The sequence below is a fragment of the Lissotriton helveticus genome, chromosome 2_1, assembly GCF_964261635.1.
Source record: "Lissotriton helveticus chromosome 2_1, aLisHel1.1, whole genome shotgun sequence".
In the NCBI taxonomy this organism is placed as follows: domain Eukaryota; kingdom Metazoa; phylum Chordata; class Amphibia; order Caudata; family Salamandridae; genus Lissotriton; species Lissotriton helveticus.
This window is the reverse complement of record NC_136059.1, coordinates 473,310,071-473,333,976: the sequence shown is the minus strand read 5'-3', so window position 1 is coordinate 473,333,976 and position 23,906 is coordinate 473,310,071. Positions and strand designations below refer to the sequence as shown.

At 44.2% G+C, this 23,906-nt stretch overlaps 1 protein-coding gene across 2 annotated transcripts in view; it reads left to right on the top strand.

Moving 5' to 3' along the window:
• PDE4D (phosphodiesterase 4D) overlaps window positions 1–23,906 on the top strand; it is a 1,494,598-nt gene that overhangs the window by 1,336,730 nt on the left and 133,962 nt on the right. The window lies entirely within an intron of this gene.

The window sequence follows — 23,906 nt, the reverse complement described above, 5'->3', positions numbered from 1 at the left end:
ATATTATATAGTCTGTAGTTAAAAAAATAAAAATTTACAACAATGGCTTTTAAAATGTGCACTATAGATAATTCAGATTACATTTTTCTGCGACAAGTTATGACTGGAAGTACTTTGAAAGAGTAAGGTTTTGAGATTTCTCGAAGATAGCATATGTAGGGGTCATATACATACATACATATTTTCTTTTTGATTTAAGGGCTGTGGCCCATTATATACTTTACTGATGGTGTTCGCCAGCGCAAACTCTCCCAAAAACCTATAAAAGGCCAGACTGCCTTGTGAAACCAGTAGAGGGATATACTTTTAATGTATAGAATTGCCATAACAATATTGGGGTATGCTACAGCAGTGAAGTGATGGATCATTTTGGAAAAAAAATTGTACTTTTTGGAGTATCAAAATAGCCGTCACATTTTTTCTTTCTGGGCAGATTTCAGCTTTCTTCATGATGTAAAGGCCGCTTGATAGGAGCCGCAATCAAGGTTAGACCAGAGCTCATCTGCATTTCATATTCTTGTTCATAGCAGGTTTGCAAGAACGATAACTGGGATATTGGTGACTGCGCTGACATTTCTTTCAGGGGGATGTTGGGATAGGAAGCTGTTCGAAAACCCCACACCCGGCTCACCGCTCCTACCTGCACGGGCCGTGGCTGCACTGATGATGTTTACCAGCGTTTGCTTTATGAGATCATATGATCCCATGGTATAGGTTCTCATAGCGCTGTTTCTGGGAGTATCGGTTGTGGTGGTTCTCTTTCTCATACAACTGTTTCTGGTAGTACTGGTTCTCATAGCGCTGTTTCTGGTAGTATCGGTTGTGGTGGTTCTCGTTCTCATATCACTCTGGGAGCTTGTTATCATGCATGTTTTCCCCAAGGCTCTCCTTGAATCTGTTAGATCATTTTGAGTGAGTTAACACTTGTTTTTATAAAAGGCCTCTCTGGGGTCTGTTGGATCACTTGCAGTACATTAACCCCTTGGCTGCGGTGGTAATTCCGCCGCAGCGCTAGGGGGGAGGGGGGGGGGGCGCGGCGCCGTCATGCTCGTGACGGAACCACTCCGTCACGAGCCTCGGGCGCGTCCGTGGCTGGTGACAGAGTGGTTCCGTCACCAGCATCTATGGTGTTAATAGCTTATTCATGCCATACTCTTCATGGATCTGTTGGATCACTTTCAGCATGTTGGTTGCTTTATGCCAGGCTCCCCTGGGATCATTTGGGTCGTTTTCAGCCTGTCAGTGATTACTTTAAACCAGGCTTTATTAAAATCTGTTGGATCACGTTCAGCATGTAACAGTTGCTTCGTACAAGGCTCTCCTCTGTTGTGTTGGGTTACTTTCGACGTGTTAGCAATGCTTTTAGTCTGATTTATGTATGTACTGTGTTTATAACGCGATCCAGTCACACCCTAGGGGATATCCATTGACTGGGTCAAGGTTTACAAAACTCCATGCACCAAAATCCCTATAAGGGGAAGTACCCAATTCAGAATTGGATGAAAGTTTATTCTTCAGAGCTGGTTCCTATTATTGGTTTAACCTCTTTAAATCCTTTCTGGGACCCACTCCTTGTGTTCCAAACAGTGAGTTTCTTGGAGGTGCCCATCTGCCCCGCCGTGCCATGCAGCTGGATTCGCACCTGCTGTCTTTGCATTGGCAGCACTCAGTGAACTAACAGAATATTTGTTCACGCATAAATTCGTTTCCCTTTTTTTTTTTTTAACTGTACTGTGTTTATCTGTGCATTTCATTTGCGCAATACAGCGCAGCCCTAGTTTTGAGTAAAAAAAGGTAAATAGGGTCAGTATGAACGTTTGTTTTTCTGGCGTCAGAAAAAAAATCGAAATACCGTTTTTTTGGCAGAAATGTGTTATTCCCTGTACTTTGTTTATTGGGAGTTTTTGCCGCACACACGTCTGCACAAATTCCTGCCAAATGCGATAGGAGTTGCATATTGAGTAGCTGTATGAATTGCGTTTTTATATCCTAGAAGGATGTTTTGTGCCTTTTGAAATCCTTGTCTGCTCCCTCGAAGTTTCAGAATGTTTCTGTTTCATGGACACCGAGCTTGTTTTCAGCAGTAGTACTGTTTCTGATAGTACTGGTTCTGATAGTGCTATTTCTGGTAGTATCGGTCCTGGTGGTTCTCGTTTTTATAACAGCGTTTCTGGTAGCACCAGTTCTCATAGCGCTGTTTCTGATAGTCTTGGTTTTGATAGTTCTTGTTCTCTTATCACTAATTCTGGTAGTATTGGTTCGCTTAGCGCTGTTTCTGAGAGTATTGGTTTTGGTGGTTCTTGCTCTCATACAACTGTGTCTGGTAGAACTGCCTTTCATAACTATGTTTCTGGTATTACTGGTTTTCCTATCGCTGTTTCATGGTAGGATCAGTTTTGGTGGTTCTCTTTCTCATATCACTGTTTCTAATACTACTGTTCTTCAATCGTTGTTTGCTGGTAGCAACAGTTTTGGTGGATCTTGTTCCCATATCACTGTTTCTGGTAGTATTGGTTCTCATAGCGCTGTTTCTGGTAGCACTAGTTCTCATAGCTCTGGTTCTGATAGTATTGGTTCTGATAGTTCTTGTTCTTCTATCACTAATTCTGGTAGTATTGGTTCTCACAGCACTGTTTCTGGAAGTATTTGTTCCAGAGGTTCTCGTTCTCATATCATTGTTTCTATCAATACTATTTCTCATAGCGCAGTTTCTGGGAGTATTTTTTCTGATGGTTCTCATTCTCATATCACCGTTTATGGAATTACTAGATCTCATAACAGTGTTTCTGGTATTACTGGTTTTCCTATCAATGTTTTCTGATAGCAACAGTTTTGGTCCTTGTTCACATATCACTGTTTCTGGTAGTATTGGTTCTCATAGCGCGCTTTCTGGGAGTATTAGTTCTGGTGGTTCTCATTCTCATGTCACTGTTTCTGGTATTACTGGTCCCCATAACAGCGTTTCTGATATTATTGGGTTTCTTATCGCTGTTTCATGGTAGGATCAGTTTGGATGGTTCTCTTTCTCGTAGTGCAGTTTCTAATACTACTGGTTTTCATATCGCTGCTTTCTGGTAGCAGCAATTTTCTCGTTCTCATATCACTCTTCATGGTAGTACTGGCTCGCATAGCGCTGGTTCTGACAGTTCTTGTTCTCTTACCACTGTTTCTGGAATTACCAGTTCTCATAATAGTGTTTCTGATAGTGCGGGTTCTCATACCTCTATTTCTGGTAGCACTGGTTTTCATAGTGCTGTTTCTGGTAGAAGCAGTTTTGGTTGTTCTTGTTCTTGTATTATTGTTTCTGGTCATATTGGTTCTCATAACATTGTTTCTGGTAGTATCAGTTCTCGTTTCTCATACCTCTATTTCTGGTAGCACTGGTTTTCATAGTGCTGTTTCTGGTAGTATCAGTTCTGGAAGCTCTCATTCACTTATCACTGTTTCTGGTTGTACTCGTTCTGGTACCACAGTTTCTGGAAGTTCACCATGCCGCAACTCACGCTGTGATTCTTCTGGGAAATCATTAATTGGCTCTACTGTGCGGCACAGGTTTCTGCATAGGTGCTGAATCATTTTCATTGTATTTTCAATGGATTGTTTAATACTAGGCAAGCAACGTAGTTCCAGTCCGGGTGAATCCATCCCAAATTTTTGGGATAACCATGGATTATATAAAAAGTTTAATGTAGAATCATTTTATGTAAATATTTCATATACATATGTAGTTAAATTCTGGTATGTATCCAGGTCTCATGGTTTTATGTTAAACTTCAAGGTATGATTCACAAAGATTGATAGTATAGTACTTCTGGTTTACTTCATTAATTCAGCAGTACTACAAGAGTAAGTGACAGTAAAAAATTATGAACCAGGCCCCCTGGCAACTATGACATGGACAGACCACGCCTTTGTCAGTTTCAGGATACCCGTCTGTGGCTTAGCGTGTCATGGTTGAAATAAAATCTCATTTTTCAGTGAGATGGCTAGATTTGAATGAAGCCACTGTTCTTCAATTTAGTGTAACACCCAGTGTACAAGTCTATCTTTGACTGTCCCATTTAGAAGTTTTGAATCTCCATTAAAAACCTCAAAGTTAAGTTTTGTGCTATGAGTATTTTCTCCTTGGTTACAAATGGCTGGTGTCCCTAGCAAAACTTGGGCATGCAGTTCGGCACAGAAATACTACCACAGCTGAATTTGTATGCCGAACCACTCTGCAAAATGCCTTGCAAAACTGATGTATAAGCCCAGGCCCACTATTGGTCTGGTACTCATACTTTTAGTGCTGCAGGTGGATCTGAGCAACGATTTACTGTCACAGTTTATGTATACCTGGGCAGCCCCAAATACTTGCTTACAGAAAGTAATTGCCTCAGAATGCACCATCTCATCTGCTGATGCACTTGAGGTTGAGTGATCACATGCCGCATGCATTGCAGAAAGCCTCATCTCGTATTGTCTGCCCATTGAGAAGAGGGTTGACTACAAAGCCACATGCATTGCCCACAAGGCCATTCACCACCAAGACCCTATCGCCCTATTCCACTAATGCTTTTTCTGTCATCCCAGGAGAGGTTTATGGTAAGCTGACAAAAAACCTTAAAAGGGAATCCATTACAGAGATAACAAGCATTTACAATGCAATGGTTTTGCCTTTGTTAAAGTTTGAGCTATTGGCAATGCTCTTGACATTATTTTTATTTATGTTTTTTTTTAACATAAATAAATGGCATTGTCATTTGCAATGCCACTAGCTTTATCTTTCGCAAATGACACCCACAAACACCTACAGAGAGCCTCCCCAACACACACCCACACATCAACTAAAACCTCCCAATATTCAGAACAGCAATAAGACTCGAATGCCCTGAAATCTGAACAGACACTTGTTTGTAAAGCCTGCCTGTGAAAGTAAACCTCAAACTCCTTTTGTATGAGTGGGTGTACTGCTTACTTGTAAAATAGTCCCTCATAAATTGAAATGAAAGTACTCCATGATGGAGGTGGACCAGTACACCAAACATCTAATAGACTGAGGCGACACTGCCATCCTCGCGTGCACACAGCTTGTATACTTTATCAAATTAGTACCAATATGCATACGTCAGTTGTGCTCTTAGGGCAGATCAATTAAGAGGGGGCAGTGAGTGAATACGACATGATGCAGCTGACTGGAAAGAACGCGGACTGGTAAACGGAACAAGCCCTCTAATACGAGAACGTATTAAAGGTATAATTCCACAAATGTGGCACGAGAACATCAACTGTAAGCCAAAAGTTAACAGCATTGGTAAAACGGTCAAATTGAATGCAAAAGAGACTAATAATAAAAAAAATGAACTAACACCACGATACTGGCGCGCCTGTGAAAGGTGGACAGTCGTAAAGGGGCAGTGCTAAAGTAAGGAATTGTTAGGAGTTGCATTTGAGGGCGCGAGCTGTGCCAGGCGCTGGCAGGAAGTGCCCCCACCTTCTCCCAGTGCCTGGCTGCACCTCTGCCCGGTCCCTCCACCGAAGCACCCACCGGTGGTCGGAGGGCCGCGTTACACTCCTTTGGGGGAGGAAAGAGTGAGCAAATATTGGCGGCACATGGGGGCGCTGACACGGGGCACATTGTTCCCCCGCTGGCCCGTCACTTCCCCATTTGCGCTGGGACTACTACAATGCCTCCATCCCGCACCTCAGCCGAAGATACCCCTCTCCCATCCCGGGCACACTCACATATCTTGCCCCTGAGGCTCTGCAAAATGCGGGGGGTCTCCCAGCTGCCCCCGTCTTCCTCCGCCATGACCAGACTTCAGATTCTAGCTTGCCGACACACACCAACTTCAGGCCATTGGAAACCCAGCCGCGCGCCACCCCGACCCATGCCTGGCGTCACCACCCTCCTGCACCGTGCCCCGTGCACCAGGTTCCGCCCCCAGCGCCCGACCACGCCCCCCAGGCGCGTCACCGCGCTGCCATAGGTGGGAAAGGGCAGGGCATTCAGTGACAAAATATCCCTGACCTGCGCTGTGTTTATACCGAACACTTCCGCCTGACCTGTTTGTGGTGGCTTAGGTTAGTGCAAGCACAGTCTGCAGGAAGTTTGTGCACCTGGTTGCAAAAACAAATGAAAAGACAGTATTAAAGTCACACTCGCACTTTTTAGGCTAACAGCTATCAGTCAGTTGTATAACTTCAGAGTAGGGTTGTGTCGTGATAAAGCAACCCCAACGGGTAGAGAAACCTTAAACGAAACCAGATGAAACGTGATCCTTCTCTCTCCAGCCACGTTAATTGACAAAGTAAGAATCCACGCTGTACAAAGGTTCTATCAGACCTAAGATGAAAGCACATTCTAAATATTATTAAAGGCAAACATCAAAACAAGAGTACACATTAGTACAGGTTGTTACCAAACGATGCAGGCTGCTTTCTGCTCTCCACTCCTCCTCCTCCTCCCGATGACGCGGCGGAGGCTCGGCCGGCTGGGCCAATCCCAGCGCGGCCCTGGCTGGAGGCAGACGGCTGCTTCCTTCGGCTTCGGGGGCCGCGGTGGGAAACAAAGGGACAATGCTGGGTCTTGTGTGCACAAATGTTTTTTTCTTTACTTGGACACCTTGGCGCAAGTGAGGTGGGGGGGTCCAAAAAATCGGCAAAGGACGATCGGCAAAGGCAACTGCCGGCAAAGGACGATCGGCAAAGGCAACTGCAATGAGGGCGGGTGCCGGCAATGCCAGCACAGATTCGGGGGCGTTCCCGAGAACAGGCTTTCGGCTGACGTAGCCAAAAGCCAAAAATTCTCGGGAACGCCCCCGAATCTGGTCCGGCATTGACGGACAGGCCCGTCTTCCAATGGCTAGCCTCCATTTATGGAGCTAGCCAATGAAAGACGGGGGCCGTTCCTGTCTCCCCTACTATAGTCATTAGGTTTTCGCAGCGCAGCTTTCGCCAGGCAAAACCTAAAAACAGTTCTGATTATCAAGTTCTACATCTCTGACATTCAACAACAACAAAGGTTCCAGAATTTTCCTTTGTTTGATGGGGTACACTTGGGATTTGAGGCTTATTGTGACATAATTCGTGTAATGTTCCAAGTAAAGATTACAAAGTTTTAAAAAGCGCAATCAGTGGTTGTGCTTTTTCGTTGCTGTCCATACGCCTATTGAATTCTCTTACTTTCCATCTGTGTTCACTGGAAAGTCTCTTGCTTTTCATATGGGTCTTGAAAACTTTCCTCTTCCTAGCCCCAGTCTCCCCTCCTATTCTCTTGTGTTTATGTTGAGTAACCTGTGCTTTTCAGTGTCGTTATGCCATTCTGGGGTCTCCTTGGTGTTATACGATATTCCTAAACAGGACATTTGTATCCTGCTTGCGTATTTAGATACAGATTATAGACTTTTGTATTTTGTAGCAAACCTGATGTATGTGTCTGCTGCGCTTCGTCCATGGTACCTCGTGGTATCTGTGCTTGAGTGTGTTTGGGTATCTCTACAGTTGAGTGATTGGTTTGACCAGGCAACCACCAGGGTGGTTTGCCTCTGCATGGGCTCCTCTGAGGACAATTCACTCAACTACTTTACTTTCCTGGCTCGGTGATGTTTGTTCCTGCAATGCGCTTCATTACTCCACTGGGATCGTGGTACCTCGGCACAAATGTGTGTGCATGTAAATGTATTGCGACTTATATAGCGCACGTATCACCCGAAGGTATCAAGGCGCTTGCTTAGGGAACCCGTCCTGGTATTCCCCTGTGAGATACCCCAGCAGGGTATCCACAAGGTGAAAGCCAGGCATCCCGCCGCGAGGGGCCGTAGTGGAGATTAAGCAAGCTATTGCCCAGAGTCGCAGAGTATGACCCCGTGAGTCGAGTAGGCACCGGAGCGAGAATTGTCGAGTCCGTGGAATTTTGAGCCCGAGACCCGCCGAGGCGGGGAATCGAACCCTGGTCCACGGCTGATCTCAGCTTCCGGGTCTGCCGCCTCTAACCACTGAGCCACGCTTCTCCTGGGAATGGTAATTATGTAGCATTAGCCTAGCTGGGCAGTAGTGAAGCACTGTAGGTTAGTTGGAAGGGGAGGGTGATGAGAGGAGCTGTTTCATCACTGAATTTTGCACATTTGCATGACATAAGTACATTTCACATATTTTTTATAATTGTTTCACCACAAAGATGTTCAGATATGTGTCCAGAATCACATGATTTTGGGGAAGTTCCAAACCTGGGATTAAGGACATCGGTCTTCAACTTCCAAAGTTGGCAGTTTCATCACTGGCCCACATCTTTGTCCTCTTCTAGTGCTGCTATTGACCATTCAGGTCCCTCGCAGCACAGAAACAGCAGTGTAGCTGTCATCCAGCCTGCTCTGCACAGTGTAAGCAGCTGATCCTAGCATGGGCGCATCAGCAACACCTCCTCAAGCTATAGGAGCTACAAATGGTCCTGATATTTATATGCCTGCACAGAAATCTTAAAACGTAGGTACTTTATGTGGCCATGGCTGATTTGGTCAATTTTGGTCACTGTGAAAGGACAGGTGATACAATTTGGCGAAGGAAAGGCTGCACCCTTAGGGTGCAATTTGTAATACCTCTCAGTTTTTGTTTAAAAATTTGTTTTTTGCCGTGATTTTTCCTGCTGGCAAAATAGCTCCTTGGCAAACACAAGGAGCTGATGGACGGAGCACTGACATTTTTCAGACACTCGCAGATCTGGGTTGAATCCATTATTGTTCTTTGGCTCACTTCACCACCTCAGTTCAGACCCAGCTATATGCAAATCGGTCTTGGCCCTGTGCCTCATGGGAACAGTCCAGCCCGAACTACCAAGCCAGGTCTTCCCTGAACCAGAAACAAGCATCCTTGGACCGGGTTCAGGGTAAGAATTCATCAGCCAGGCTAGCTTGAATCCAATAGCAGGGTGAGCAAGGGACACACGTCTGGGCATACCCTGCCAACTTAGGGCAAACAAAGCAAACACAAGGAGATGCTGGACGGAGTGCTGAAACTTTTCAGACACTCCGCCCCAGTCTCAGATCTGGGTTGAATCCATCAGCGTTCTTTAGCTCACTTCGCCACGCCAGTTCAGACCCAGTCATAGGCAAAACAGTCTTCCGTCCATCATTTCCTTGTGTTTGCTTCATTCGCCCTAAGTGGCAGGGTGTGCCCAGAAGTGGGTCCCTTGCATACTTTGCCACTGGATTCAAGCTAACCTGGTTGATGAGGGGTATTACCCCGAGTCAGGTCCCAGGATGCTTGTTTCCAAGCAAGTTTCAGGTCCAGGAAAAACATGGCTTGGCAATTTGGGCTGGACAGTTCCCATGAGGCATAGGGTCAAAACTTATTTGCATATAGCTGGGTCTGAACTGGGGTGGCGAAGTGAGCTAAAGAACGAAGATTGATTCAACCCAGATCTGTGACTGGGGGCAAGTGTTAGGAAAGTTTCAGTGTTCCGTCCATCATATACTTGTGTTTGCAAAATAGCTCCTTTGCTTGTACCACTGGAAATCATTTTTCTATGCCTGCATATTGCTTGAGTGCTCTATGAGTCTTAACAGATCTAGAATTAACGTCTAGTGATTGCTCCTTCGGTTGTATTGTCATTCCACAACTCAGTTTGAAACTATTGAGCTACTTAGTATTTTTGTTGAATTTTTAGTTACAACAGAAATAGCATAATTGCTTTGAAAATATTCTAACATAATGGTAAATTAAATGTAAATGTACAGACTGATCAGCACACTTGAACCATGGTAATGCCAAACCTCTTGGTGTGAGATCTTCACGATGACTTGAGCATGCTGGCCTGCGAGTGTTCCCCACATAGGCTACACATTCAAAAGCATCTCCTATCTCCCTGCCTGCAATCTTTGCTTTTTGGGGAGTTCTCTCCCCCAGGATGTTCTTCTTTTTCAATATCTTAATGTTGTCTTAGCACCATGTGGTAGCATACATGCACCCTCACTTTTCTATTCGGTCCTTTAGAAACAACAGGCAGCGTTTACAATATGCTCCTATTTTTGGGTCTATCTGTGTATCTTCTTCACTGAGCACACATTCGCTTTAATCTGAAATGTGTCATCTCTCACACACTGGACTAGTGCATGCTGATCCTCATTTCACTATTGGATGTTGTGTTGTTCGTCATTCGGTTGGCCACTGGTTAACCAGTTAAACGAGGAGCGATTTTAAACCTCATTTGTTCTGCCCTTTCTCACTGGGGAAATCAGTCTCTAGTGACGTGTGCGGCAGATGTCCTCCATGGGCTAATGTGAATCATACTTTCACTGACCCATCTGGCTGTTGGCCAGACTATCTCCCTAGGCACGTGTGCCTGCAGCCTTGTGATCACGCCACACTTCTCATCATGCCTAGGACCTTCCTAGGCATGATGACTACCTACTGTGGTATTAACATACCACAATAATTTGTCATCTCTGGTGCATGATGCATGCAGAAAGCGTCAAGCAGCAGAGATGACAAATTATTGTGGTATGTTAAACCGTGGTGAGTTCAGGAGTTACTGTTTCCTATTCTTTGATGGAGAAAAACCTGGGTAAAAAAATGGTAGTCGGTGCAGTTTAGTGTGTAGTTTATAGTTCCTGCTGTCACTTTTCAATTTTTAACAGTAAGTCATTTGCACAATTTCCACAACCATGGATTTTCATCTTTAGATAGATTCTTGTCACAGCAGTGCTACTTCCAAACAATGAAAATAATAAACGCTTGAAAACAACCTTCTTTCTGAAGTGAAATGACCAGGTTACACGATGAGCTTGGCCTACTAATTGCTTCTTTTCAGAGATTGTAGTGGCAACTTGACATCTTTCTCACATAGCTTTGTAATGTGCATGTGATATAAAGCGCAATAGTAAAACAAGGCTGGATTAAGTATTTGCTGCTTTTGTAGTGGTTTACCAGTGTTATGATCTTTGAAAAGACATGGTAAGTTTAGATTTATGGTTACTCTGGGAGTTTGTGTCCATGCTTTGAGTCGAGGTGAATTAGTCGAGACAGAAAAGGAGTGGGCATTTTAGAAGGATGGTGCTTATAGGATTGCAGTTCTTGGCCACCTTTGATTCATGGCTGCTGCCTTTCAGGGACAGAGGTCTTAGTCAAGTGATTGCTTGAAGAATTGTTTCATTGAGGTTATGAAGGAGTAGGCTGGTTGGTTTTCCTCTTAAAGCTAAGCTGCCTCACTCCAGAGTCTGGGGCATTGTCCTCCATGGGGACCAGCACTTGTGCTTTCGTTGACTGAACTTATGTGGGTAGTCGGTGTGTCGACCGGGCTAAGATTCTGTGATTGGAAGTAATGCAGGGCCTTTTTAAGCATGCATCCATATACTTTTCCCCAGAATTTGTGTATGATGCAGGACACATTGAATGTGTGTCTAGCATAATCTTTACGGTTGGTGAGTTCTGTATGGTGGGTCCAATGTGCCTAATCTCTTTCAGTTGAAGGCTAGATTTGTTGGCTGGTTTTTTTCCGCTTATCACAGTCTGTCAGTGAGTTTCTTTGGTAGGCCCAGGTATATTGCAGTGCAGTTGTGCAGGCATGTAGGCTATCATCATGTTCTGTTTAGAAGAGAGGCCAATGGAAACAAGGCAAGATAAAAGTTAAATCATATCAACACTGACTCAGGATTGGAAGCTACTGGACTCGTTCCTTAGTGGACGCGTTCAGTCAGTTCGTCCGGCTGAGTTTTCGTCTCCGGAATTCTTGCTGCACTGTAATGTACCCCAGGGATCGGCAATTAGCCCCTCACTATATAACATCTATGTCAACCCCTTTAGCTGACCTCATTAGATCTTTCGGTTTACCCTTACCTCCTAAGCTGATGACAGTCAGATTGTCGTCTCATTAGATAGTGGAGCTCTAGTGGATTGCTCAAGATTTCGTAATTGTATGCAAGCGGTGAGTTTGTGGATAGCCAAGAACTGTCTGGAACTAAACTCAGGAAAGATTGAGATGCTCATCTTCAGTCCTTCGCCATCCTTCTGGTCTCTGGAATGGTGGCCAGTAGAGTTAGGCCCTCTCCCTGTGCCTGTTAAGAAAACCAAAAACTTGGGGGTAATCATTAATGATTTTCTTTTCTTCGTAGATCAGGCCAAATCTGTCACTTCAGCTGCTTTTTAAACTTTGAGATTAATTAAAAAGATAATTCTTTTTATAACAATTCATGTACAGAAAACAGTAGTCACTTGTTTGTTTATGTCAAGAATTTACTATGCGGATGGCCTGTTCCTAAAAGCCCACTAGCAGGTGTTAAATAAATTGCAGTCACTACAGAATCTGGCGGCACGGACTCTATTGAAAATTCCTAGATTTCATTCTGTGGTAAATTCCATCAAGACGCTACACTGGCTTCCAGTGAGGTAGAGAGTGCTTTTTAAGGCTCTCTGCATTGTTTACAGGGCCTTGCATGATCAATGTCCTGAATTCTTCAAAAACCGCTTCAGATGGTACTTACTTTCTAGATCTTTAAGACCCCCTCCGCAAAGCTGTTTTCTATTCCCATATACAGGCGTGCCTCCTGGGGCAGAAGAGGCTTTGTTGTGAGTGCCTACAAAGCATGGAACAACCCCCTCTTTCTGTGAAATCAATGCAAAATCTGTTGGCTTTCAGGAAAGCATTAAAAACGTGGCTTTTAAGGTCCTTTTAATTTTCTCTTAACTCTCATTGTGGTCCTTTCAGCCAGTGCAAAGACGCCTGTTGAGCATTCGAGTGCTTAATAAAACCCCTTAACATAACATAACAAAAGTTTCTTGAATGGGGGGGACACACATTTTTTGTGGACTGTTTCCCAGAGTTCAGTTTTTATGGATGGTCAGCAATAGGATTGAGTAAGACTAGTTGACAGGATAATCAAGCTCTTTTCTGGGCAGCTTCCTGCCATGCAAAGGCTTCGCTCATGCAGCAATGGAATCAGGCAACAAAGTCAAGTTCTAGACAGGGATATATCACTGGTATGGTGTAGTCTAGAAATAGTTTGGAATGAATATATGTGTTCCGTAAATTCTTATATTTGTTAGCCAGTGCTAAAAGTTTAGAGATTAATGCTGACGAGTAAGGGGTCTCCAGCCTTTATGCTGCGGTCCTTTATAGAGGACAGATTGGCGTTGATACATATTAGTAGCTGAAGGGCTGGAGACTAGCTTTGATTAATTTGGTGTGCACAGGTCCAACTGTTAATGGATCTTAGTAGCCTAAATATATACACTAAAGGTTTGTCAAATATTAGACAATGGTGTTGTGGCAGGGATCTGCATCTATGCACATGCTCATCAGAGACCAGACTGGTGTAATTATGTGCAGGCCAAAGGCCATGATCCTACATGTTAATCTACATCCAATGGGCTTCAATGTGGACCTATACTTTGTACTTCTTCCTCTGTGGTATCTTGTTTAGGTCTAGGAATGGTGGGTAGTCACCATATCCTGTGTTCTGAGTGATAGCTGTTTTGCAAGGCATTATCCAACCTGACTTCTGTATGGTGAACAGTGTTGGGCCAGGGTGATCTGTGCTTAAAGGCATGTGTGTTACCAGGACATCAGCAAAACTTGTACAGCATATTGGAGCAATACATAGATACTAACGTGCAGCGTAAAATTTAGAATCATTATTTTTCCTCTCACCGGCTACATGTTGCTCTGCTGCCCGGGTCTGCGCTCTCTGTTGACTTGTACTGTGAATTGATAAAACAAGTAAATAGAAGCTTCGTAGAGGTGGTGCTGTTTTGTTACTGGATGCTGGTTGGTGCCAGTGATACTTTCTGGAAACTGTCTTGCTCAGCTCTCTCTCCAGCCTTTAACAGCAATTGTATATCTAGTTTTCCCTTGTACTTTTCCAATGTTATATAAATAAGGAACGGGGTTGGAAATGTTTGACATGTAACAGTGCGTATGTGATGTTTCAACCATGTAGGGATTGGCTTGAATTGAATCCGAATGGTGTATGGGCCAGGTGTTTTCCCTAGTTTGAGGGAGTCCATGTGTGTCCCAGGATTATGAATGCAAAGGGATGAAGGGGTCAGGGTGGCAGAAATAACTGTATGCAATTGCAGCAGGTCTGCTTCCAATATGGTGCTCTGTTACTTGATATATGAAGCACATTACTTCAAAGACTTGTTCTCTTGAACCTGGACCAAGAAGGAACGTCAAAGTGAGACGTCCATGAGTGGGAGAACTGTAAAGTGACAGAGGAATGGAGAAGTGAGGCATAGTCACTTCAAGTCAAGTCATGGGCATTTGTAGAGCGCATGGCTACCTCCAACGAAGGTGTCCCGATGCTAAAAACGGATCCTGCAGAGAAGGAGGAGAGAGAAGGACTGCATATTAGGGGCAGGCAAATAGCCAGGTATTCAGTGCTTTCCGAAATGCTTGTTCAGTCTCTGTCTTCCGAAGGTGGACCAGCATGGAGTTCCACAAGGATGCGGTTCTCACTGAGAAAGCTCTACCACCAATCCTGGTTTTAGAGAAGCCAGGGATCCAAAGAAGTAGCTGGAGACTAGACCTCAGGGTCCTTGCTTGGTGGTATTTCTGGAGTCTCTGACGCAGGTACAGCGGGCCCCTATCCCTGGTTGCTCTGAAGGAGATGGTGAGTGCCTTGAACTCTATCCTTTTTAGGACAGGCAGCCAGTGAAGGAACCGCAGGTGGGGAGAGATGAGGTGACGAAATAGCACATATCTAACAAGTCTGTCTGGCTGCCGCATGCTGAACAACCTGCAGTCTTTGGGTCAGATAGGCAGGAAGACCCAGGTACAGGCTATTAGCATAGTGTAACCTTGATGTCACCATGGCATGGACTACTGTCTTCCAACAGTCCATGGAGAGGAATTGCAGAAATTTCTGCAAGGCTTTTCATTTCCAAAAGCAAGCTGATGAGAATTGGCAGATCTGAGCTTTACAGGAAAGGTGTGTATCGAATTTGAAACCAAGATCCATAGCCCCCTCAACTGGAGTAGGAGGGGGATTCAGCTCTGAGGTCCACCGCAGATCGGGAGACGGAGGAGAAGGTTGGTTGAAAAACAGCACCTCTGTTTTATCAGTATTTAATTTGAGGCAACACTTCATCATCCAGGTTGCGATATTGACCAGACAGTTCTTGAAGTTGCTGAATGCTGCCTCTGAATGTTCTTTGAAAGTGAACACCAGCTGAGTAAATCAGCATGGGAGACCACTTTCACTCCCCAATGCTCAACAAGGGAAGCCAGCGGGGCCAGATGAACATTGAACAGGGTGGGACTCAGGGCAGAGCCCTGGGGTACCACGCACACCAGGGGTTTCGAAGCAGAGACATGGGGGCAAAGAAATACTTGCTGCGACCGGCCCTCTAAGAACGACAGAATCAAGCCAGCACCGTACCCGACACTCCCAGGTGCTCCAGTCTCTCCAGTAAGATTTGGTGAGACACTGTGTCGAATACTGCGGAGCAATCTAACAGCACAATCAGGGCTGAGCTACCCTGATCTAAGGCTTCATTTACAGTTTCTGTCACATCCAATAGGGCAGTCTCTTTACTATATCCCGATCTAAAGCCTTATTGGGATGCATGCAAGCAGTTGTTGGACTCAAGGAAGTTAGATAATTGCTTCTGAATTTCCTTCTCAAGAATCTTACACGGGACTGGCAAAAGTGAAATAGACCGGAAGTTCTTGAGCTCCAATGGATCGGCGTCCGCTTTTTTCAAGATAGGCAGGATGTAGGCTGCTTTCCAGATGGTGGGGTAGATACCTGTTCTTAGGGAGCAGTTCCATATAGGGTTCAGTTGGCGATTGAACCCATCAGCCAGCAGTTTAAAAAATTTAGCCGGGCAGGGATCGCCAGGTGAACCTGGTCTGCATTTGCCCAATTCAAAAAGGGATGCAGCAAGGCTAAACGGGCTGAACTCAGACCATTGCCTAGGGAGGTCAAGAGTAGGTTTTGGAATCGTAGGTGTCCCAGCTGGGGATAAAGATGAGTAGATGAATTGCACTTTCTCCTGAAAAAAATGAGATGGGTGCTCACAAAGGGGAGCTGAGGGAATATTAGTGCTATCCAACGCCGTAGGTGTGATAAAGCCATGGACAATCTTAAAAACTTCTTAAAGTGAATTGTCGCAAGACTTAATTTGGCAGGCCATGTAATCTCTGATGGCATTATGTTTAAGCTTATGAATTTTTTTTAAAGCTGTTTGGTCGGCCCACTTGGCCTCAGGATCATATGCTTTGCGCCACGTGCGCTCCTGCTTCTTACATGAGCTTTTCTCCACCCGGAGATCAGCAGTAAACCAGGGGGCAGAGCGGGGCTGAGCGAACAGATAGTTATGCGAACAATACGTTGTTGACCTCTCTTGAAATTAGAAATGAATTGTGAGGGATCAGATCTAAAATGCAAAGAGCTCCATATTTGGTGGCCATTATCAAAAGCTGACACATTGATGGGTTTGTTGCGGCCTCCGGTTTGGAATCACTTTATTAGATAAAGGATATTGGGGAAGTCTTAATAATAGAAAATAGCTCCCATGAAGGATAACTTTGGTAGTAATGCCGCTGTACGACCTGATAGATGATCTTTAAATTGAAGTTGTTCAATTTGTTTTATAGGCTTAGATCCCTGTGGATGTGAGTGCCCAGAAACTCACTATATCTTTAATGGTTACAAAGACAACCGTGAATTTTCACTATCTTAGTTAGCGCTATCTCTCTGTTTGTTAGATTGCAATGAGTTTCCAAGATCTTTTTATTCTTTGAGTATTTTTCTTATTTTAATGCTTAATCTAATTCATAGTCAATCAAAAGAGAGGATTGTTTAGAGGTTCTAAGAACTGGTGTGATGTTTATTTATTAAAAAGCATTGTTTTGTCATTTTAGAGCATTGTATCCAACATTTGTACAATTAAAAAGACTGGGAAGTGGTGAGAGTGCAAATGGAGATTGTGGGGGGGGGGCTAGCTTAATATTCCTACGTTTCTGTCACCCGGTCTTTGCATTCTAGTTTAGGGGAGTTGGAATCTTTTAGCCTTCAGACCTTTTATTTAAATTAAACTCTCAAATACTACTATCCTTGTTTTGTCCATTTAACTTCTTATATGCCAATGTAGCACACAGTGCCCCTTAGGTCTGCTGCGGGTGCTAGTTTTTGCAGGTCTCCTCAGCCTCTCAACCAGTGTACCTTGTGTACAGTTAACTGCACTTTGCATTTGATTTTGGGTTTCATGCAAAGGCAATGTTTATTAGAGCAGATTTAAATAGATGGGTCTTCACATCTTCAAACACATTCTGGCCGGCAGATGTTTGAACCTTTGCAATGTCTCCGTGCTTCTTAGTGAGGCCAGTATAAACAAAGTTACAGCAAACTCAGTGTGCTAAGGCAAGAGCTCTGGTCACCTCTACATAGCAGGCGTTTGCAGAAGTGGGTGGATCCTTGAAAGCTGTACATTGATGCCAAGGACCAATGCCTTAACCCGGAGGGCAAAGAGGAACACAGCGTAGAACACTGCTTCCAGGTCTTTTCTCTTATTGCCGTAGCTGGTGGTGCCCCAAACCTGGAAGGCCATTGGAAGAGAGGCGACCAGAATCCGGTTCCTCTCAGAGTCAAGATCTCTGTCCTTGCTCCATTCAGGCAAAGGAAACTCTGTTTCATCCAGTAGCACATGTGATTCAGGCAGGGGGAGATGGTGGCCCTATTTACAGGAAGTTGCCCAGTTTGTAGTGGATTAAGGTTTTATTCTCGTACGGTACAGTTGATGCTGCTCAAGAAGCTATGTCGGTGAGTGAATGTTGATGTTGAATAGCAGGCAACATAGGGATGGCATTTAGATACTTCATGTGAATCCATATGGGATGTTGCATTTGTTGACCGAATCTAAACTTGATTGACCATATTTGAGAGGAAGAAGTGGATCCTTTCTGGTGCAGGGCCATTACTACACCACATTTCTGCAGTGTATCATGGGCCACACTCTAGGCAAGATAAAGACAGTGCAGCAGTATAAGGGCTAATTTCCTATTTCTTGTCGAAAGGCAGTGGTATTTCTTCTTTGATGCCAGCCCGGGCAGTTTAAGTGCCTCTAATGGACCTAAGCCCCAGATTAGTGGATGTACGTTATTTGGTTTAGTTCAACATGCACTTGAAGCGGTCTTGGACTTCCGTTTCCATTATCATGCCTAGATACTGCAACTTGGCTATTGGCTTGTAGTCAATGAGGACATTAAGGACAACCTGTTGTTTCATAGCTTTGGAACAGTTTATTGTTAGCTTTGAGCTGCCCGGTGATGTTATGGCCTAAGGCTGATTTCTCTTTAATAAGGGAAGGTGTAAAATTAAGCACAGGCTAGACGACGGAAGTGTGAGGTGCGTAGGCGTAGCCCCTGACTTTTGGCTCTTGTACTTTCTCATGGTTTCTGGGTGCTCGGCTGGATGGTAGCGTGTAGTATGAATGAGCAGAACCAGCAGACGGCAGCCCCTCTTCATTTTGAAACACATTCTAGTATACAATGCTAGAGGGAAAGTATTCATTACTTATAAGCTTAATTCTGAAAACATACTTTCTAAAATTCAGTGTTTTACTAAATCTGCCTTGAAGGGGAAAATAAGTGTCACCCTTTTAGTGTGATCCTTCTCCAGCTTCAAGAATTTTTTCTTCTGTTGTCAATCAATTTGAGTGAGAACCACCTACAGGAATACGGTGGTTGTGTTTATTTGGCTGTGCTGTTACTACACAGGGATACCTTTTTGCACTTTTCATTGCCTTGCAAAGCGTTGATTAGTTTGATCTTCTCTGTCAGTCTTAACTTCTGCCTTGAAAGAAGAGATCAACAATTTTTGTAAGAAAATGTGGCAAAGCAAGGTTAATCCTCCAAACACTGGTTTCCATACCACTAATGACCACAAATTATCTACTTATCCTTGTCATGTTCTACTTATAAGTAGGGCATTAACTCATTCTCAGTTCACTTCAGAGAGCAGACTTCACACAGAATGTACTTGGGTCTGGCTAGTACTATTGACCACGTGATTCTGAGGTACTTGATACAGGGTCATATGATGGTGTTTCACAGTGCACTCGGTCACGTGACTCCTGGTGGCTGACCGTCCGCTCGCAGCGGCGTGGGTATGTGTTGTGTATCCTAGCAGCGGCCGACATCAACACAGTGTCTGTTGCGTCAGACGCTGCAGGTGCTAGAAATGGACCTCCGCGTGTCCATTTCGGCTGAAGGGAGAGAAAGTAAGCCAGGAAAGCCAAATGTCATCTACTATAATGAGCATCAGATGGCGAGAAATCCTTCCCAAGGCCAAGTGCTGTAACACTGTCCCGGGGTCACGTGGCTCCACAGTCACTCGAGTCATGCCTTGTGGGCTATGACATGACCTGTTCTGCTAATAGTGGAGCAGCTTTGTAACGATTTCCAGCCACCTGTTCTACTCTTTCTATTTATTTGTTACGTGTAAATTATCCCTGGTGATTTTGAGATTATGTTAGTGAGTCCTCCGCGTCATGCACTGGAAGATATGAGGCACTTGCAAAACTGAGTTGCAAAAATCTCCCTTGGCAGCTGTAAAACCGAGTTGGGAAACTTTACACAAAAAGTTGTGTGGATAAATGTTCTCCCTTCCTGTAGGATTTTGAGGACTGTGATGATTTGTTGCAAATAGTTGTGATTGTTTAAACGCATGAATTTAAAGCTCATAGTTCAGTTAAAGAGCCAACTAAAACTGTTGGAGCAGCGGTGTGTCATCGGCACGTGCTGATCTGTCCCTGGCTTGTCCTTGCTCTGCTGCATTGGTGCGTTGTGTTGGAATTCGGCTTTGTGGCCCTTAGTTTTTTATGTTGGGCAATATATTTTGCATATAAATTGTCAGGTCCCGCTAGTTGGTACACTGTGTATATTTGTTCTGAGAACACATGTTCCAATCCTGTGTGGGGCCTATTGGCCTGATGCATAACTCGTTTAAAGTACAGACGACATTAATGTTCACTAGTTTTAGTCAAAAAACAGTCAAAATCAAAGATATTTGCCACTGGAATGTCAAAGTTGCTTTATCTACTCCTATTTAGAAACCAAATAGATTAGTCCACCGAACCTAAAAACAACCATAACATTATGACTTGTGTGGATTGTTTTTAACTGCGGGCTTGAACAGTCTACATAAAACTCCATGGTGGACCTTGCATCGGGGTTAGGTTAGGCCGATTGTACTGTTGAGTGGTGCATTCCAGATGTACTCCATACAGTGACCGTGGTTGAATTGTAACACTGTGTATTGTAAGATAGGGCTACCATACGGACAAACTAATCTGTGGTCAAAGTGGATCATAGCTAGGGCTTGAAAGACACCCTCTGCATAGCAAGGAATTGTTTTCCCACTCATTGAGGCGACCGCTGGGGATCAGCCTTCAGACACTAGTGAAATGGGATGGTTTTGTGGATGCACATGTCCAGGTGCATGGAAAAGTTGTGGAATACCTTGTTTTAAGCATACAGAATCCTGCCTCTTCGTTCCGCTTATTGTTCACAGGATCTGGGCCTTTTCCATTGTCTAGAGAGACTCCTATATTGACGTATTTGTCCAATAGACAAAATCCTCTTGTTATACATGAGTCCCACACCCATGCTCTACCCTATGGAGGTTTTTAAATGCTATTCACTGCAGAGCGAAAAAATACTTGTATTCAACTGCTGTGACTTAACAAGGCTTAAATGTAGGGCTGGATAAAATACCACAGTTCGAAAAACCTGCTCCCAATAGTAGACCGGGTTGTAGTCATGTACAGCACAACTTAGCAGGTGGCTCCCTGTGAAAATGAGCTTGTTTTTCACCTCATTGGTCTGAGCGACATCGTGGTCTATCCAGTTAGCTCTCACTATGTCTGTTGGCTGTCACTCGTTGATTAACATCCCCAATATCCTCAGTTATCCACAGCCCCATCTATTATTGTATATGTTACCAGTTTCGCTATATATACTCTCAGGTCTGCCATGAAGCCCTCTTTGCATTATTCCAGTGGTGGTACCGTAACCAATTCGGTATCACCAGATACACTTTTTGAAACATGCGAGTCAGGTTCGCGTTCTGTGCCACTGTTTCAGGGATGGCGCCTTCTTGTATCCACTTGTTATTTGCATGGTGCTTTGTGCTACCTCCCTGAAGTCTCGTAGCGCTTTCAATGATTGACTCTGTAGAATGTGCGTGTTTAATGGGTGGAGGTGCTCCTGTCGTGTTTTCCGAAATGCCACGGCTTTGAAGCGTCCTTAAATTAGGAGCGGTGAGGTGATTTCTGCATTCAGAAACTCTCCCTTCTTGTCCAAAAACGCTGGGCTCCCAGGCGCACGCGCGGCTCCCAGGCGCGCGCGTGGCAGAGCCTAAACCTAGTGTGGTCCACAGCGCCGCTGCGTGGACTCCGTGATGCGCGGCGCCTCCCGGGCACAGAGGAGCGAGACCAGGGCTCGCGCTTCTGGGCTGAGAGTGACAACAGATCGCTATATAAATCCGAAAAGTAAAATAAATACAGGACTAATCTATGCGGTTATATTTTCCGGCTGCATAGAGGAAAGACGTAGTCGCGGGGCCTCTGGACGGGCTTTCCTCGCCGCTGTTTAATGACCGCGGCCTTTGAAGTGGGCCATGCGGCGCGCACGAGCGCCGGCCCGGACCGCGCGAGGATGTGCAGCGCTGACGCGTGTTGGTCTGGCACGAAGGGGCGCTTCTTCTCTTTGGCTTTGAACTCTGCTGTTCCTCAGGCACAAACCGGCTTTGGATAAACAACATTCCGGTCTGTGAGGGCAGCCACACACTTTAAAATACTGAATCAGTTTATGTTGGGTCCTGTGTTTTGTTAGCACTGCCGGTTCAGATTCGTTAAGATAATCGGAAACAGTTCCATAACCTCTGGACAGTATTGTAAATGGGCGACGTCTATCAGACAATGAGTGTCTGCAATCATTTATTGCTAATGGGCGGGCATGCACTTCTCAGCAAGGGATTCAGTACTTTTAATGGGAGAGCGCCTGCTCTTGTATGTTTCTTTCAAGCATACCTAGGATGGAGGGTGTTTCATAAGGTGTGTGAATGTGTATACATATACATACACATTCACACACCTACCTTATGAAACACCTTCCATCCCAGGTATGCTTAAAAGAAAGATATAAAAAAGTACTATATATATATATATATATATATATATATATATATATATATAATCATAACAAACACTCACAGCACTGCAGTGACTCATGTGGTTTATTGCACAATCTCCACTACTTCTAACATTGGATCCTCAATGCATTTCGTGAAAAAGGCACTTGCTGAAATGCGTCCGGTATCTGACATCAGATGTAGTGGAAATGTTGTAATAAACCACGTGTGTCACTGCAGTTAGTGCATTCTACCGGGTAGCTTTATATATATTTATAAAACTGAAAGAAAAAAAAAGTTTAAATTATAATAATATGTTACTTTACAGTTAGAAAAAAACCTTAGAAATTGACTGCCAAAACAAAGAAATGGAAATTATAGGTAGGTGAAAATGTCAGTTTTAAACCAACAAAACCACTGAAATTCACCAGTTATAGTGATCTCGGGTAACTATATCTCGGGGCCTGAAGTAAATGTAACTCCTGCTCTCCCAATCCACAGTGTCGTCATCAATGTTATTTCTGTATTTAAAATATTGCAGTGATATCAGTGATGTCATAGAACATGTCATGAGTTATGTAATATGGGAGGTAATTAGCGAGGGCCTTCAACCAACTGCTGTGGGTGTAAGACCCACCCCCCAGCCTCATGCCTCGCGGCTCATGTAACAACGTAAAAAGATAATAAAATATTATATTGCTGAGGGCCTGCAGCCCTCCACAACATTAAATAAAATGCTTGGGTGTGCTCCCGCCCCTTCTAGGGACACCATAACTATCCAAATATTTAACTAAAAAAGCCCTTGCAGCACATTTTGTGGCATTTAATGCTTGGACCGGTGAAAAATTAAATGAAAATGAAATGTTTATATTATTTTTCTACAGATGTCCCGGGACCACCGACGACACCCACATGTTCTAAAACTTCAGAGTGGGGCTGGTCCAAGGCCTTTCATTTACTTTGTACCATCCTGGACGAGAGTAGCTTTTTTCTGCTTTCACTAGGGATCAAAGCTGTGGTTCCCTGCCTGGGACAGTGCGGGCAGGGACGAAAGTCTGTATTTCCTGCCCACACTCTCCCCGGTAGGTAACAGCAGTGCCCCAGGGGGTGGGGTTGGTGCTCCCCAGGACATTGCTTTGATTGGACCCTGGGATGGGGTCTTCAGGACCGATTCACAGCAAAAAACTCTGTCTTTGACTAGGGTCGTATGGGTGTTAGCCTTTTTGTAAGACTGGGAACTGCGTGATTGAGAAATAAAATGGCTGCTGCCACATCTTTGTGGTGGCAACTAGTCAAATCTGAGCTTTTGATCTGTCGGGTCTGTGGATCCTCCGAGGCCTGATATATAGATTTACATTTTAAACTTATATTTTTCAAAACTACTGAATGGATTTACTCGCTTTCTGGACCAAGATCTACCTTTCTGCCAAATTTAGTGTAATTCTGTTCAGCTGTGTTTGCGATATGGCTCTTCAGTTTTTCCATGGAAATTGCTTGGTGGTCCCCCCTTTTTCTCAGTTTCTGCTTGACAGGTCACCATGAAACTTTCCATGAAGACGCTGAGGTGGATTAACTTTAAAAAAAAAAAGAATTCTTGAACATTCATCAAAGGGCGTCAAAGTTATAAGCAAACCAAAACAATCAATTTCCTGTGGAAATGTGGTCCTAAATATATATTGTAATAAACAAAAAGGTAATGGAGGGTCCAAGGGAGTTTAAAGACACACACCAGATTCAATCCCCACCTCTGTACTGCAATAAATAATCAAAAATTCGGGGTCTATAAAAAAACAACTACTT